The following is a 15,500-nucleotide window of genomic DNA, read 5'->3' as shown; positions in this document are numbered from 1 at the left end:
TTCCGGCGAACTTCCGTCGATCATCCGATGAACCCTCGGTGATGCTCCTGCGGACTTCCGGCAACTCCTGGACTTGCGACGATCCACTTGGCGAGTTCCGACGAGCTTCTTTGGCAAGCTCATGGACTTCTCGGATTTGTTCCCGCAGAACTTCCGACGACTGTCCGAACTTCCGTCGAACTCTCGAACTCCAAACGTGATCATTGTCTTGACTCCAGCGCAACTCCTGCTGCATGTCTTTCTTCCATCGTAGTTAATCCTGCACACTTAAAACAAAACTTCGATCGAGACAATTAATCCTAAGCAATTAACCAAGTTGTCCGGCATGTCATTGGTCCCTCGACGCTTCGTCCGATTCTTCGGCGCATCATCATCTCCTGCAGCCTATTGCCCAATCGGCCAGTTGACTCCGCAACTCCGATATCTTTGGCACAATACCCGCTCTTCTTGGCCCGATGCCCGAGTCCACGGCCCAAAGCCTTCTATCGATACGTCGACCGATCCACCGGCCCGACGTCCAATCTTCTGACATGTTCTTCCGGCACAACATGATTTTCCTGCTTTAATTGTCTCATCTTGATCGAAGCATCCTGCGTTACTCAAAACGCAGATTAAATCATAAACATATATCAAGTAGTTTCATCATCAAAATACGAGATTCAACAATCTCCCCCTTTTTGATGATGACAACCACTTGATGGCGGAGTTAAACTGTACTCCCGGAGTTTAAACAAACTCCCCCTATCAATATGCCATATTGATAGAACCTTGAATTCAAACTGAATCCAAGTTATTGCAATATTCATCATGAATACTTGCAACACGTCATCATGAACTTATGCATAAACTTATGCATAACATCATACTTCTCCCCCTTCGTCATCAACAAAAAGGAGAAGTACCACAATCAAGCGTTTGTGATATTGGTTCAACTCATTGAATGAAAAACATAATATCAAGTTTTATCATCATGTAGTTTTGATGCCAGAAAATTTAGCAAATGTTACATCATGCTTAGAACATTCAAGCTATGAAGTTTTAGATATTCTAGTTTTACAGCATGCAAGATAGCACTTTTAGAACATGCAAGCTAGCAATGTTACAATATTTTAGAACTTGCAAGCTAGCAATTTAGAGATGTTCAAGAAGGCAACTCTTGCTTCTTGAAATATGCAAGTTGCAAGCTAGCAAATTTTTTCTTTCTTTGCGATGTTAGCTTTTGATATCGTAACGCAACCATTTCAAGTGTTTATCAATTGTAGTATTTCATAATATGGCATGATATCAATAAGTAAAGTTGCGATGCTAGTTCTTGATATATTACTATAATGCAACCATGGCATAGAGCAAATAAGGCAATTATAGCATCAATTCATATATTTCTCCCCCTTTGTCGTCAACAAAAAGGAAAACGATATAAGCAAATATAAATGCGATGCCATAAGCAGGTTCATGTCATTTTTCAACAAAGAGTGATAAGATACCAAATATTCAAACATCTCAAGGAACATATGACATGGAGATAGCTTTGAAAACTTCTTCCATTTTATTTGTTATTTTCCTTTTTTTTTTTTTTGCATGAAGGAGGAAAGCTATTTCTGAGCTTACTCGAATGAAGTTAAAATTGATAGGATATTAAAGCACACTTCATTTTTCCAAGTATCAAGATATGTATGTGAATCAAATCTTTGTACGTAAAAATGACTTCCTTTTTCAAGAAGGAATTTATAAGCAGTAATCATTTCATCAAATCCATTTCTCAAAACAAAATATTGCTCACCGGGTTCAATAAGTTCCAAAAGTGTCATTCCAAATCCTTCTTGTATTGTAGTTACTTTTGAATCCCACTTCTTAGAAAGAGAACGCAAAATCTTGTTTACGAGTTCAAAATCCGAAAAACATTTTCCAAGAGCTCTTAAACTATTGACGACATCCGTGAAATGGGTGTACATGTCGCCTATAGTCTTGTTTGGTTACATTCGAAAAAGCTCAAAATCATGCAATAAAATGTTGACTTTCGAGTCTTTGACTCTACTAGTTCCCTCGTGCGTGATTTCAAGTGTTCGCCAAATGTCAAAAGCTGTTTTGCACGTAGAAATCCGATTGAACTCATTTTTGTCCAAAGCGTAAAATAAGGCATTCATAGCCTTTGCGTTTAAAAAAAAATACTTCTTCTCCAAATCCGACCATTCGTTCATCGGTTTAGAGGGAAGTTAAAAACCGTTTTCAACGATATTCCACAAATCCAAATTCATAGAAATTAAGAAAACTCTCATTCGAGTTTTCCAATAAGTGTAGTCCAATTCGTTATACAACGGTGGACGAACAACCGATAAGCCCTCTTGGTTTCCAACGTATGCCATCTCTCTTGGGTTTTAATCCGTTTGAGAGTTAACCCCACTCTGATACCAATTGTTAGGATCAAGAGCACTAAGAGGGGGGGGGGGGGGTGAATTAGTCCAGCAGAAAACCTTCTACGAAAAAAACTGCGTTCGTTCGTTAAAAGTGATTTCGGTAAGAAAGCCGATTCGTAAATCACTTTAACTTTTGTTTAAGCGAAATGCAGCAATGATATAAATGCAGTTTGCAGTTATGATTCAAATCAGATAGTAGGCGCAAACTGAAATATGATATTCGTACGAAGAAACTGATTTACGTCTAAATGATGATTCGTAAATCACTTGATTAAGCGAGATGCAGTTTAAGCAAGGATATGAAGGCAGTTTGTAGTTATGATACAAATCAAAATGTAAATGCAAACTGAAATATGATGATCGTACGAAAAAGCTAATTTACGTCTAAACGCTGATTCGGAAAATGCAAAGCTTGAAACCCGATCGTATATGCGCAGAAAGCAGTAAGCTTTTGAGGAGGTTTGTAGTAAAGATAATATGCTTAAAGTAAATGCAAACCGAGATTTAGAGTGGTTCGGTCAATCTTGACCTACTCCACCTTTGGCTTCCTCCACCGACGAGGTCACCGACGTCAACTAGAGGCCTTCCTTCAATAGGCAAAGGCCAACCACCCTTTTACAGTTTCACTCCTTTTGACGGGCTTAGGAGACAACCCTTATAGAATTTTCTCTCCTCTCTTTACAACTCAGAACTTGGAAGAAAAGAGGGAGAAGAACTTTTGGCCTTTACAACAATTTTGAGCTCTAAAAATCACAGAACAAGATCAAGATTTCGGTGTGAGTTCTTACCCTTTCAGTGCTGAATGGGTGGGGTATTTATAGGCCCCAACCCAGTTCAAATTTGGAGCTCAAAACTATCAATTCTCAAAATTCCGGGATCAGGCGGTTGCACCTCCTAACTGAGGTGGTTGCACCACTTGGCAGAGCTCGAAGACTGAGCCTTTGGGCGGTGCCACCTCTGTCAGGGGCGGTTGCACCTCCTGCCAAAGCTCGAAGACTGAGCTCAAGCGGTGCCACCGACTGACTGAGGCGGTTGCACCTCCTGCCAAAGCTCGAAGACCGAGCTCAGGCGGTGCTACCTCCTATCAGGGGAGGTTGCACCGCCCAGTCTCGCTCGGAGACTGAGCCCAGGTGGTGCCACCTCCTGGCTGGGGCGGTTGCACTGCCCAGTCTCGCTCGGAGACTTAGCCTAGGCGGTGCTACCTCCTGGCTTGGGCGGTTGCACCACCAGCAGAAATCAGGGTCCGAATGGGTTGATCCATTTAGCCCAATTTGGGTTTCTCAGGGGCCCAATTGCCCCAAGATTAAGTTAATGGGATCACCTCCCATTTCCAACTTAGTCATTGTGCTAACTACGATATTCCCTAAGACATTTACTGCAACTTGCTCCGGTGGATCAATCGCTTCTTCCGGCGAGCTTCCGGCGAACTTCCATCGATCATCCGATGAACCCTCGGTGATGCTCCTGCGGACTTCCGGCAAACTCCTGGACTTGCGACGATCCACTTGGCGAGTTCCGATGAGCTTGTTTGGCAAGCTCATGGACTTCTCGGATTTGTTTCCGTAGAACCTCCGACGACTGTCCGAACTTCCGTCGAACTCTCGAACTCCCAATGTGATCATTGTCTTGACTCTGGCGCAACTCCTGCTGCATGTCTTTCTTCCATCGTAGTTAATCCTGCACACTTAAAACAAAACTTCGATTGAGACAATTAATCCTAAGCAATTAACCAAGTTATTCGGCATGTCATTGGTCCCTCGACGCTTCGTCCGATTCTTCGGCGCATCGTCCTCTCCTGCAACCTATTGCCCAATCGACCAGTTGACTCCGCAACTCCGATATCTTTGGCACAATACCTGCTCTTCTTAACCCGATGCTCGAGTCCACAGCCCGAAGCCTTCTATCGATACGTCGACCGATCCACGGGCCCGACGTCCAATCTTCTGACATGTTCTTCCGGCGCAACATGGTTTTCCTGCTTTAATTGTCTCATCCTGATCAAAGCATCCTACGTCACTCAAAACACAGATTAAATCATAAATATATATCAAGTAGTTTCATCATCAAAATACGAGATTCAACCGTAGGAGGAAGAAATCGGTGATAATTTCTTGGTCTTGTAGTAATAGTTTCACCTGTAGGCATCTTTGGTCGCACTTTAGGATTCTGCCATCGGCAACCTTTATATCGAACTTGCTACAACCTTCAATATGCAGTGCCATCCGAGCAGCAACCTTACTATTCAGGAAGTTATTAGTGCTACCCGTGTCAATGAGAATAGTGATCGGCTGTTGTTTGAGAAGGCCTCCAACTTTCATCGTTTGCGGATTTGAGTAGCCGGCTAGTGCGTGTACCGTAATGTCGGTCGGCTGTGGCTCTTCTTCCATATCTTCTTCTTCATGTTCAAGGCTCTCTTCTAGGTGTTCAATGACCTCTTCTTCTACTGGTTCAATCATAAGAAGTCTACCTTTTACAGCGATGCTCGCGGCTCCACGGCTCGTCGCAATGCCAACATAACCCCTTCACATATCGCTCCCGAAGTTCTTCTCTTGTTAACCTTTTCAGTGGAAGGACTCGGTTGATTGTAGGGGGGGCTGAGGGCTTTAGTATTGTAGGTCGTGGTGTGATCCTAGTCCTCCGGGCTTCATGGTTCAATCGCTCCTTTTGAAGTCATGCGAAAGAGATGGCTGCCATAAGCGTGTAAGGTTGTCGCGCCTTAACTTCTCCCCGGATCTCCGGCTTTAACCCTCAATAAAGGTCCCCAATAACTGTTTTTCAGACCAATCACGAGTTTGATTAGATAACCTTTCAAACCTGGTCTGGTACTCCTGAATGCTAGAGGTTTATCGGATCTTTGCTAGTTGTCCGTCAATGTTCTCGTAATAAGTTGGTCCGAAGAGGATTAGTAGTCCGTCTTTGAATTGTCTCCATGAAAGGACTCCATAAGTGTGTTCAAACCAGTCAAACCATTTTATGGCATACCCTTCAAGATGTATAGCTGCAATTTCCACCATGGATGCATCCGCAGTTTTATGGTACCGAAAATATCGCTCCGCATTCGAGATCCAACCAATTGGGTCTCTTTCTTCCCATCTAGGAAAGTCCACTCTTATGCTCGAATAGTTGGGGTCGGTGTAATATCCCTCACTTTTGAAAATTATTAATAAATATTTATTTATAAATCGGAGGACCTATATGTAAATATGGAAATTTCAAGGACTAAACTGTTAAGTTGCAATAAGAAAAAGATAAAGGAAAACCGAAAATTCGGTTTTATCCCACCACCTCCCACGCTCTCTCTGTTTCTTCGAGAAACAGAGAGAAGCGGTGGGGCGTGGGGAGAAGAAGAAGAGAAGTAGAGGGAGAAGAGAAGAAGAGGGAAAAGAAGAGAGGAAGAAGAGGGAGAAGAGAAGAAAAGAAGAAGTAGAAGAGAGGGAAGATGGAGAGGAGAAAGAGAGGCAGCTGCAGCAGCTAGGGCTGCAGAACCTCTGTTTCCCGCAGGTGGAAACAGAGGAGAGGATGTGTGGGGCGTTGAGGATGAAAAGGGAAGAAGAAGAAGAAGAAGAAGAAGAAGAAGAAGAAGAAGAAGAGGAAGAGAATAAGAAGAGGAAGCAGGAGAAGAGGTTGTGATGCCTCTGTTCCTGCAGAGGAAACAGAGGAGAGGGTGTGTGTGACGCCGGGGAGGAGGAGAAGAAGAGAAGGGAAAGGAGGAGCTGCGGCTGCGGCGGTGGCAGTTGCGACTGGAATAGAAGGAGAAGAAGAGAAGGTGAGGAAGAAGAGAAGAAGAAGAAAGGAAGGAGAAGGAGAAGAAGAGGGAAAAGAGAGGGAAGAGGGAGAGGAGCGAGAGGTGGCAGCAGCACCTCTGTTTCCTGCAGGTGGAAACCGAGGAGAGGTGTGGGGCGTTCAAAGAGGAGAAGGGAAAGAAGTAGCTGCGGCTGCGGCTGTGGCAGCTGCAGCTATGGCAGGGAAAGAGGAAGAGAAAGGAAGAAGGGAAGGAGAGGAAGAAGAGAAGGGAAAGAGGCGGTTGCGGCTGCGGCGATGGCAGCTGCAGTCGGAAGAGAAGAAGGAGAGGAAGATGAGCAGGGGAGGAAGAAGAGGTTGTGGCCGTGGCTGAGGCTGCGACTGCAGCAGTGCAGCTGGGGAAGAAGAGAAGGAAAGGAAGAAGAAGAGAAAGTAAAAAGGGAAGAAGAGAGGAAGAGGAGAAGGAGAGGCAGCTGTGGCAGTGGCAGCTGCAGCTGGAAGAGAAGGAGAAGAAATAGAGCAGGGGAGAAAGAAAAGGCTGCGGCTGTGGTGGCTGCGGCCATGGTTGTGATTGCGACTGCGGCAGTTGCAGCTGGGAAAGAAAAGAAAGGAAAGGGGGAAAAAGGGGCTGTGGACGGGATTACGGCCGCAGCGGCAGTGACTGCGTATGCAACAGTTATGTCTGCGAGAGAAGGGAGGAAGGAAGGTAGTGCAGTCGAAGGGGCTGCGATTGTGGCAGTGGCGGCGGCTGTGGCAACTGCGTTTGGGAAAGAAAAAGAAGGAATGAGAATGAGAGTAAGAGAGAGCTGGTGACTGTGCCTCGATGTTCGACACGTGGTGTAGTTGCGAAGAAAGGAAGAAAACGAGAACACAACGAAACAGAGAGAGGACACGGAGGAAAAGTAGAAGGATTTGGGCTGGCACCTTCTTTGGATCTTCGGATCGAAATCTTTGAAAGGCAAGTTTCCTGCTTGTTTCGATCCTTTCTATTGCAAGTGTTTAGATCCTTTTTGTTGCAACTGTTTCGATCATTTCTATTGCAAGTTTCCTGATCGTTTCTCCTATAATTGCTCTGATATGTCTTATTGCAAGTATCCTGATCTTTCCTCACTGCCAATTTTATCTCAACATTTGCTTTGAATATGAGGAACTTTGAATTGTTCTAGCCTTGCATTTGATATATCTCCTGTTTAGACGTAACGATTCGAATCTGTGCAACTTCTGAGATTCTGACCTTTTGATACCGAGTTGCCTATAAGTCTTTTGTGGAAACTCTGATTTGTTCAAAACTGGTTTCATTGGAAACTAGACTCGTAGACCTTTCATTGATGTATGGATTGAAAGATTTGGAATCCAAACACCTGCCCAGTTATCTGTTGAATCTGACATTATGAATTCTGCCAAACAGAGATTTTGTTCTACGACCCTTGTTTACCAAATTATTTGTAACTCTCTCTGTTGGACAGTTCAATTCATATGAAGCCTGTCTTATCTGAAAGTATTATCCAATGATTATTTCTGAGTAAATTGGAGCACAATTGATAGTTTGAATCATTTGTTCAATGGGCCTTCTGTATTCTGCCAGAAATCGAGCTTTGGTCGATTTCTCATATTCTGGTTTCATTCCTTTGGAAATTGATATCCTTTAGCTTTCTTATTCAATTGAGCTTTATATTACTGCTTTGAATTCTTGTATGCTCTTGTCCTTAAAATTATTGCATTCTTGAAAACTGTTGTGTAACGTTTATGCTATATCGTATTGACTCATATAGGCACATGTATATCCTATTGTTCTGCATTTGCTTTCGATATGTGCCTATTCCAGTTTCATTCCTTTGGACATTGAATTCATCAAATCTTCTTATTGAATTGAGTTATATGTGATTGCTTGGATTCCATATGTGCCCTTGCTTTCAATTCCTTTCAAATCTGAATATACTTGTGAAAGATTATTGCTTACTTCGGATTGACTCGTAAAGGCACATGTAAGCTTCGTTGTTCCGCGTGTGCTTCCGATATATGCTACTTATTGTTGAAACTGCCCTTTTGTACTCTGGTGTGTGGGATTGTCTGGACCTTTGCCAGAAATGGTAAAGGGTATGCGCTGATTTGCCCGCTTTGTGGGGTCCCGCTTTGTGGGATATTCTGGTATGCGCTTATTTGCCCGCTTTGTGGGGTCCCGCTTTGTGGGATATTGCTTAGAGCCTGCGATGCTCTGCCGGCCCCCTTTGACTTCACCTAGACGTGGGTGGATGGAGCTCCCAGACGTGGGAGACTTTTGTCAGGTGGTCATTCAGAAATGGATGAATCACATTTTGACTGAGATCCCACTACACCTTCTGTATGTTTGATATGATATCCAGAGCTTTGGTTATGTGTTTCTGTACATGCTTTGGATAAGATTGATATGTTTGCAATGTCAAAGATGACGTTTGAGCTTCTGTACGATATTTGATTTTGATATGCTCTGAAATGCTTCATTCACTGATGATTATGTTTCGAAATGTTCCATATGTCGTTGATATGCTCCGGAACATTTCATACGCCATTGATATGCTCCAATTACTCTGTGCTCCATTTGCTATGAATTGATATGTTCTGAAATGTCCTATCTGTCATTGATATGCTCCCATTACTCTGTGCTCCATTCGTTATGGATCAAATATGTTTTGAATGACATGATACGTATGATTTGGTATCTATTGAGATGGTATCCTTGAGAATTCTTGTATTCTGCCTTGCATTATGATACCTTACTCGTTTCAAACCGTTCCTTTTGTTCTGAATATGCTTTGTTACTTGCTGAGCCGTTTTTGGCTCACTCTGTTGTTATATAAATCTTTCAGGTCAGCTTGTCACTCTTCGAGATGTTTGATTTGGGCTGAGGCAGTGGATAGCTATTCAGAATAATGGGCAAGTCTGGTTGGTTATTACGATATTGTTGTATAAGTATGTCTTGTATGTAATGAAATGTTGTCGATGAACCGAAATGGATATACTGTGTCAAAGTGTTAGGAGATCTCTCTTATTTGGAATTTCAGAATGTTAAGTCTAATTTATGGTGATATGAACTTGTGGTGAATAGTTGGAGTTCTGATTGTATAATTTATTTAGCTTGTGGATTTATAAATGTTGTTCATTTTTTGTCAAGTTGGCTTGGGTTGCCATAAATGTGAATTATCGAGTGATGTGATATATGATTTTAAACTACACAGGTTTTATGGATGTGAATATGAATAGAATGTTTTTCAGTGTCCTCAAACGTTAGTTTGGATCCTGGCTGGATTGGTCTGTGACGAAAATTTTAAATATCATGGATATTTTTAGGGGCGTGACAGAGGTGGTATCAGAGCATAGTTTGAGGATCACTGAAATATTTGATATGTTGACGTGCAAAATATATTGAGGTCTAGTGAATTATAGTGATTGGTGGAAATTTTCTTTGATGTATTTTAGGAATCTAGGATGACGATGACATTTAGTCCTCCTACTTCATCTGATTTTGATTAATTAAGTGGGAATGAAAGGATTGATCGGGGATATTGAATCAGAGTGACGCAGCGGAAGCATGGTAGACCTAATTTCATTGGTGGTAGAAAAATGAATGATGCAAACGGAGAAGATATATGATGTACAAAATTGTTCTGATACTCGAAAGATTTCTTTTGCCACGTTATATTGGAAGTAAAGACTTATTATTGATGGCAACAATGAAAAGAATTTTTGAAGATCAATGGCAAGAATGACAAGAACAAGTTTACCAATAAAAAATATGATTGGAAATGAATCAGTAAGAAATAACAGAAGGGTCAAGACATTTGGATTTGAAAAAGGAAGTCAACCACAAAAGACTCAATCACGTGTGAATTGTAAGTTAAATTATGAAACAAGTTTGTGTTTTCAAATGACTGGAGTCTATTTTGCTTGTGGAAAGTTGGATCATAAGATAAAAGACTGCCCCTTGAATAAGAAGAAAGTGTCACTACCTCATAAATCATCAGCCCATGTCAGAGTGTATGCTATCACTGAATATGATTCTGAAACTTCTGAATTAGTGGTCAAAGGTATTATGCATGTTTATGAAAGAATGCAAATATTTGTTTGACCATGGGTCCCATCTATGATTTGATTCGGAATATTTTGCCTATCACTTGGGTATTCAATCTAGACCGCTACATTATGTGCTATATGTAAATACGATCATTGGAGATTCTTTGATAATGAACTTGAATCTGGTCCTCTTGTCTGATTTTTGTTGGGGAACTTGAACTTTTGCTGATTTAGTTCTCCTCGAGATTTGGAGTTATGATATTATACTTGGTATGGATTGGCTATCTTCTTATCATACCAGTATGGATTGGTATATAACAAATGATCACTTTTTACATATTTGATCAGCCGATCTTTGATTTTAAGAGTATGGGACATGATTTATCTCCTTGCCTAATGTATCCCAGGATGACTTACTTGAATTACCTTCAAAATGTGACTTTGCTTTTGATTTGGTCCTTGGGATAATCGCAATATCTAAGCCTCTCTACACAATGATATCATTTGAGTAAGTGGAATTAGAAAAGCAACTACAAGGATTATTAAATGAGGATTTTATTTGGCTTAATATTTCATCATGGGGTGCTCCGGTGTTAGTTAAAAAGATGTATGGAACATTGAGGCTTTGTAATGATTATAGACAGTTAAATTAGGTGACCATAAAAAATGAGTATTTTCTAGAGTAACGACTTGCTTGATTAACTGTAGGGTGCGCAAGTATTTTTAGAAACTGATTGAAGGTCGGGTTACCGTCTATTGAGGATCAAGGAGGAGAATATTTCGGTCACTCGTGGATAATTATGTAATTGTATTGTATTGATGAAATTATTTAAGAGCAAGAGGAGGAAATAAAGATATCATAATCCTCATCTTTTCATCGATTGAGCTATGATCAATTTAGAGGACTAAATTTTCTTTTAAGGAGGGGAGAGTGTAATATCCCTCACTTTTGAAAATTATTAATAAATATTTATTTATAAATCGGAGGACCTATATGTAAATATGGAAATTTCAAGGACTAAACTGTTAAGTTGCAATAAGAAAAAGATAAAGGAAAACCGAAAATTCGGTTTTATCCCACCGCCTCCCACGCTCTCTCTGTTTCTTCGAGAAACAGAGAGAAGCGGTGGGGCGTGGGGAGAAGAAGAAGAGAAGTAGAGGGAGAAGAGAAGAAGAGGGAAAAGAAGAGAGGAAGAAGAGGGAGAAGAGAAGAAAAGAAGAAGTAGAAGAGAGGGAAGATGGAGAGGAGAAAGAGAGGCAGCTGCAGCACCTCTGTTTCCCGCAGGTGGAAACAGAGGAGAGGATGTGTGGGGCGTTGAGGATGAAAAGGGAAGAAGAAGAAGAAGAAGAAGAAGAAGAAGAAGAGGAAGAGAAGAAGAAGAGGAAGCAGGAGAAGAGGTTGTGATGCCTCTGTTCCTACAGAGGAAACAGAGGAGAGGGTGTGTGTGACGCCGGGGAGGAGGAGGGAAGAAGAAGAGGAGAAGAAGAGAAGGGAAAGGAGGAGCTGCGGCTGCGGCGGTGGCAGCTGCGACTGGAAGAGAAGGAGAAGAAGAGAAGAAGAAGAAAGGAAGGAGAAGGAGAAGAAGAGGGAAAAGAGAGGGAAGAGGGAGAGGTGCGAGAGGTGGCAGCAGCACCTCTGTTTCCTGCAGGTGGAAACCGAGGAGAGGTGTGGGGCGATCGAGGAGGAGAAGGGAAAGAAGTAGCTGCGGCTGCGGCTGCGGCTGTGGCAGCTGCAGCTATGGCAGGGAAAGAGGAAGAGAAAGGAAGAAGGGAAGGAGAGGAAGAAGAGAAGGGAAAGAGGCGGCTGCGGCTGCGGCGATGGCAGCTGCAGTCGGAAGAGAAGAAGGAGAGGAAGATGAGCAGGGGAGGAAGAAGAGGTTGTGGTCGTGGCTGAGGCTGCGACTGCAGCAGTGCAGCTGGGGAAGAAGAGAAGGAAAGGAAGAAGAAGAGAAAGTAAAAAGGGAAGAAGAGAGGAAGAGGAGAAGGAGAGGCATCTGTGGCAGTGGCAGCTGCAGTTGGAAGAGAAGGAGAAGAAATAGAGCAGGGGAGAAAGAAAAGGCTGCGGCTGTGGTGGCTGCGGCCATGGTTGCGACTGCGACTGCGGCAGTTGCAGCTGGGAAAGAAAAGAAAGGAAAGGGGGAAAAAGGGGCTGCGGACGGGATTGCGGCCGCAGCGGCAGTGACTGCGTATGCAGCAGTTATGTCTGCGAGAGAAGGGAGGAAGGAAGGTAGTGCGGCGGCGGCGGCAACTGCGTTTGGGAAAGAAAAAGAAGGAATGAGATTGAGAGTAAGAGAGAGCAGGTGACTGTGCCTCGATGTTCGACACGTGGTGTAGTTGCGAAGAAAGGAAGAAAACGAGAACACAAAACGAAACAGAGAGAGGACACGGAGGAAAAGTAGAAGGATTTGGGCTGGCACCTTCTTTGGATCTTCGGATCGAAATCTTTGAAAGGCAAGTTTCCTGCTTGTTTCGATCCTTTCTATTGCAAGTGTTTCGATCCTTTCTGTTGCAACTATTTCGATCATTTCTATTGCAAGTTTCCTGATCGTTTCTCCTATAATTGCTCTGATATGTCTTATTGTAAGTATCCTGATCTTTCCTCACTGCCAATTTTATCTCAACATTTGCTTTGAATATGAGGAACTTTGAATTGTTCTAGCCTTGCATTTGATATATCTCCTGTTTAGACGTAACGATTCGAATCTGTGCAACTTTTGAGATTCTGACCTTTTGATACCGAGTTGCCTATAAGTCTTTTGTGGAAACTCTGATTTGTTCAAAACTGGTTTCATTGGAAACTAGACTCGTAGACCTTTCATTGATGTATGGATTGAAAGATTTGGAATCCAAACACCTGCCCAGTTATCTGTTGAATCTGACATTATGAATTCTGCCAAACAGAGATTTTGTTCTACGACCCTTGTTTACCAAATTATTTGTAACTCTCTCTGTTGGACAGTTCAATTCATATGAAGCCTGTCTTATCTGAAAGTATTATCCAATGATTATTTCTGAGTAAATTGGAGCACAATTGATAGTTTGAATCATTTGTTCAATGGGCCTTCTGTATTCTGCCAGAAATCGAGCTTTGGTCGATTTCTCATATTCTGGTTTCATTCCTTTGGAAATTGATATCCTTTAGCTTTCTTATTCAATTGAGCTTTATATTACTGCTTTGAATTCTTGTATGCTCTTGTCCTTAAAATTATTGCATTCTTGAAAATTGTTGTGTAACGTTTATGCTATATCGTATTGACTCATATAGGCACATGTATATCCTATTGTTCCGCATTTGCTTTCGATATGTGCCTATTCCAGTTTCATTCCTTTGGACATTGAATTCATCAAATCTTTTTATTGAATTGAGTTATATGTGATTGCTTGGATTCCATATGTGCCCTTGCTTTCAATTCCTTTCAAATCTGAATATACTTGTGAAAGATTATTGCTTACTTCGGATTGACTCGTAAAGGCACATGTAAGCTTCGTTGTTCCGCGTGTGCTTCCGATATATGCTACTTATTGTTGAAACTGCCCTTTTGTACTCTGGTGTGTGGGATTGTCTGGACCTTTGCCAGAAATGGTAAAGGGTATGCGCTGATTTGCCCGCTTTGTGGGGTCCCGCTTTGTGGGATATTCTGGTATGCGCTTATTTGCCCGCTTTGTGGGATATTGCTTAGAGCCTGCGATGCTCTGCCGGCCCCCTTTGACTTCACCTAGACGTGGGTGGATGGAGCTCCCAGACATGGGAGACTTTTGTCAGGTGGTCATTCAGAAATGGATGAATCACATTCTGATTGAGATCCCACTACACCTTCTGTATGTTTGATATGATATCCAGAGCTTTGGTTATGTGTTTCTGTACATGCTTTGGATAAGATTGATATGTTTGCAACGTCAAAGATGACGTTTGAGCTTCTGTATGATATTTGATTTTGATATGCTCTGAAATGCTTCATTCACTGATGATTATGTTTCGAAATGTTCCATATATCGTTGATATGCTCCGGAACATTTCATACGCCATTGATATGCTCCAATTACTCTGTGCTCCATTTGCTATGAATTGATATGTTCTGAAATGTCCTATCTGTCATTGATATGCTCCCATTACTCTGTGCTCCATTCGTTATGGATCAAATATGTTTTGAATGACATGATACGTATGATTTGGTATCTATTGAGATGGTATCCTTGAGAATTCTTGTATTCTGCCTTGCATTATGATACCTTACTCGTTTCAAACCGTTCCTTTTGTTCTGAATATGCTTTGTTACTTGCTGAGCCGTTTTTGGCTCACTCCATTGTTATATAAATCTTTCAGGTCAGCTTGTCACTCTTCGAGATGTTTGATTTGGGCTGAGGCAGTGGATAGCTATTCAGAATAATGGGCAAGTCTGGTTGGTTATTACGATATTGTTGTATAAGTATGTCTTGTATGTAATGAAATGTTGTCGATGAACCGAAATGGATATACTGTGTCAAAGTGTTAGGAGATCTCTCTTATTTGGAATTTCAGAATGTTAAGTCTAATTTATGGTGATATGAACTTGTGGTGAATAGTTGGAGTTTGATTGTATAATTTATTTAGCTTGTGGATTTATAAATGTTGTTCATTTTTTGTCAAGTTGGCTTGGGTTGCCATAAATGTGATATATGATTTTAAACTACACAGGTTTTATGGATGTGAATATAAATAGAATGTTTTTCAGTGTCCTCAAACGTTAGTTTGGATCCTGGCTGGATTGGTCTGTGACGAAAATTTTAAATATCATGGATATTTTTAGGGGCATGATAGTCGGTCATAGAGCCTCCCCTCTCTTGGAAGTCATCTCTTTGGGCATGATGTGATTGGTTAGAGCTCTCTCCTTGATGTGATTTCTTCGGGCTTGGTGGTCGGCTCAAACTGAATTCGGTAAGGAGAGTCCGAATCTTATCCTCCATTCGTGCCTCAAAGGCTTCAAATTTAGCATTGATTGCCTCCTCAGATGCCATAGTATATGCCGCCAAATCTGTGATGTTAAGATCTCTCTTTTGTTGACGGGTTAAAGGCATGTGTAGGTTTGATATAAATCAGTGAAAGTTTGCTGCAGAATTGTGTTGTCTTGTAAGAGCAGAATTATCGTCGAAGAAACAGCGGTTTCTCGACGAAATCTCCACAAAAAATTTGAGAGATTTGAGGAGGGAATTGACAACAATATCTTAGTTTATATGACAGTAAGGATGTCCAATTTAATCAAGAAAATTTCGACAGTAACAGCAAGAAAATTGGTGTAAGTTGCGATAGCAGAATTC

At 41.8% G+C, this 15,500-nt stretch overlaps 2 long non-coding RNA genes across 2 annotated transcripts; both read left to right on the top strand.

The window, feature by feature from the left end:
- Nucleotides 1–7,019: 7,019 nt before the first annotated feature.
- On the top strand, nt 7,020–9,237 carry LOC135672453 (uncharacterized). The gene is made up of 2 exons (XR_010512990.1): nt 7,020–7,113; nt 9,002–9,237. It is a non-coding gene; the product is annotated as an uncharacterized LOC135672453 (long non-coding RNA).
- Nucleotides 9,238–12,470: 3,233 nt separating this feature from the next.
- Nucleotides 12,471–14,765, top strand: LOC135672452 (uncharacterized). The gene is made up of 2 exons (XR_010512989.1): nt 12,471–12,656; nt 14,530–14,765. It is a non-coding gene; the product is annotated as an uncharacterized LOC135672452 (long non-coding RNA).
- The last annotated feature ends 735 nt before the right edge of the window (nt 14,766–15,500 follow it).

The sequence above is a fragment of the Musa acuminata genome, chromosome BXJ1-4, assembly GCF_036884655.1.
Source record: "Musa acuminata AAA Group cultivar baxijiao chromosome BXJ1-4, Cavendish_Baxijiao_AAA, whole genome shotgun sequence".
In the NCBI taxonomy this organism is placed as follows: Eukaryota; Viridiplantae; Streptophyta; class Magnoliopsida; order Zingiberales; family Musaceae; genus Musa; species Musa acuminata.
Note: the sequence above shows the minus strand (reverse complement) of the source record. Positions and strands in the feature narration are given on the sequence as shown.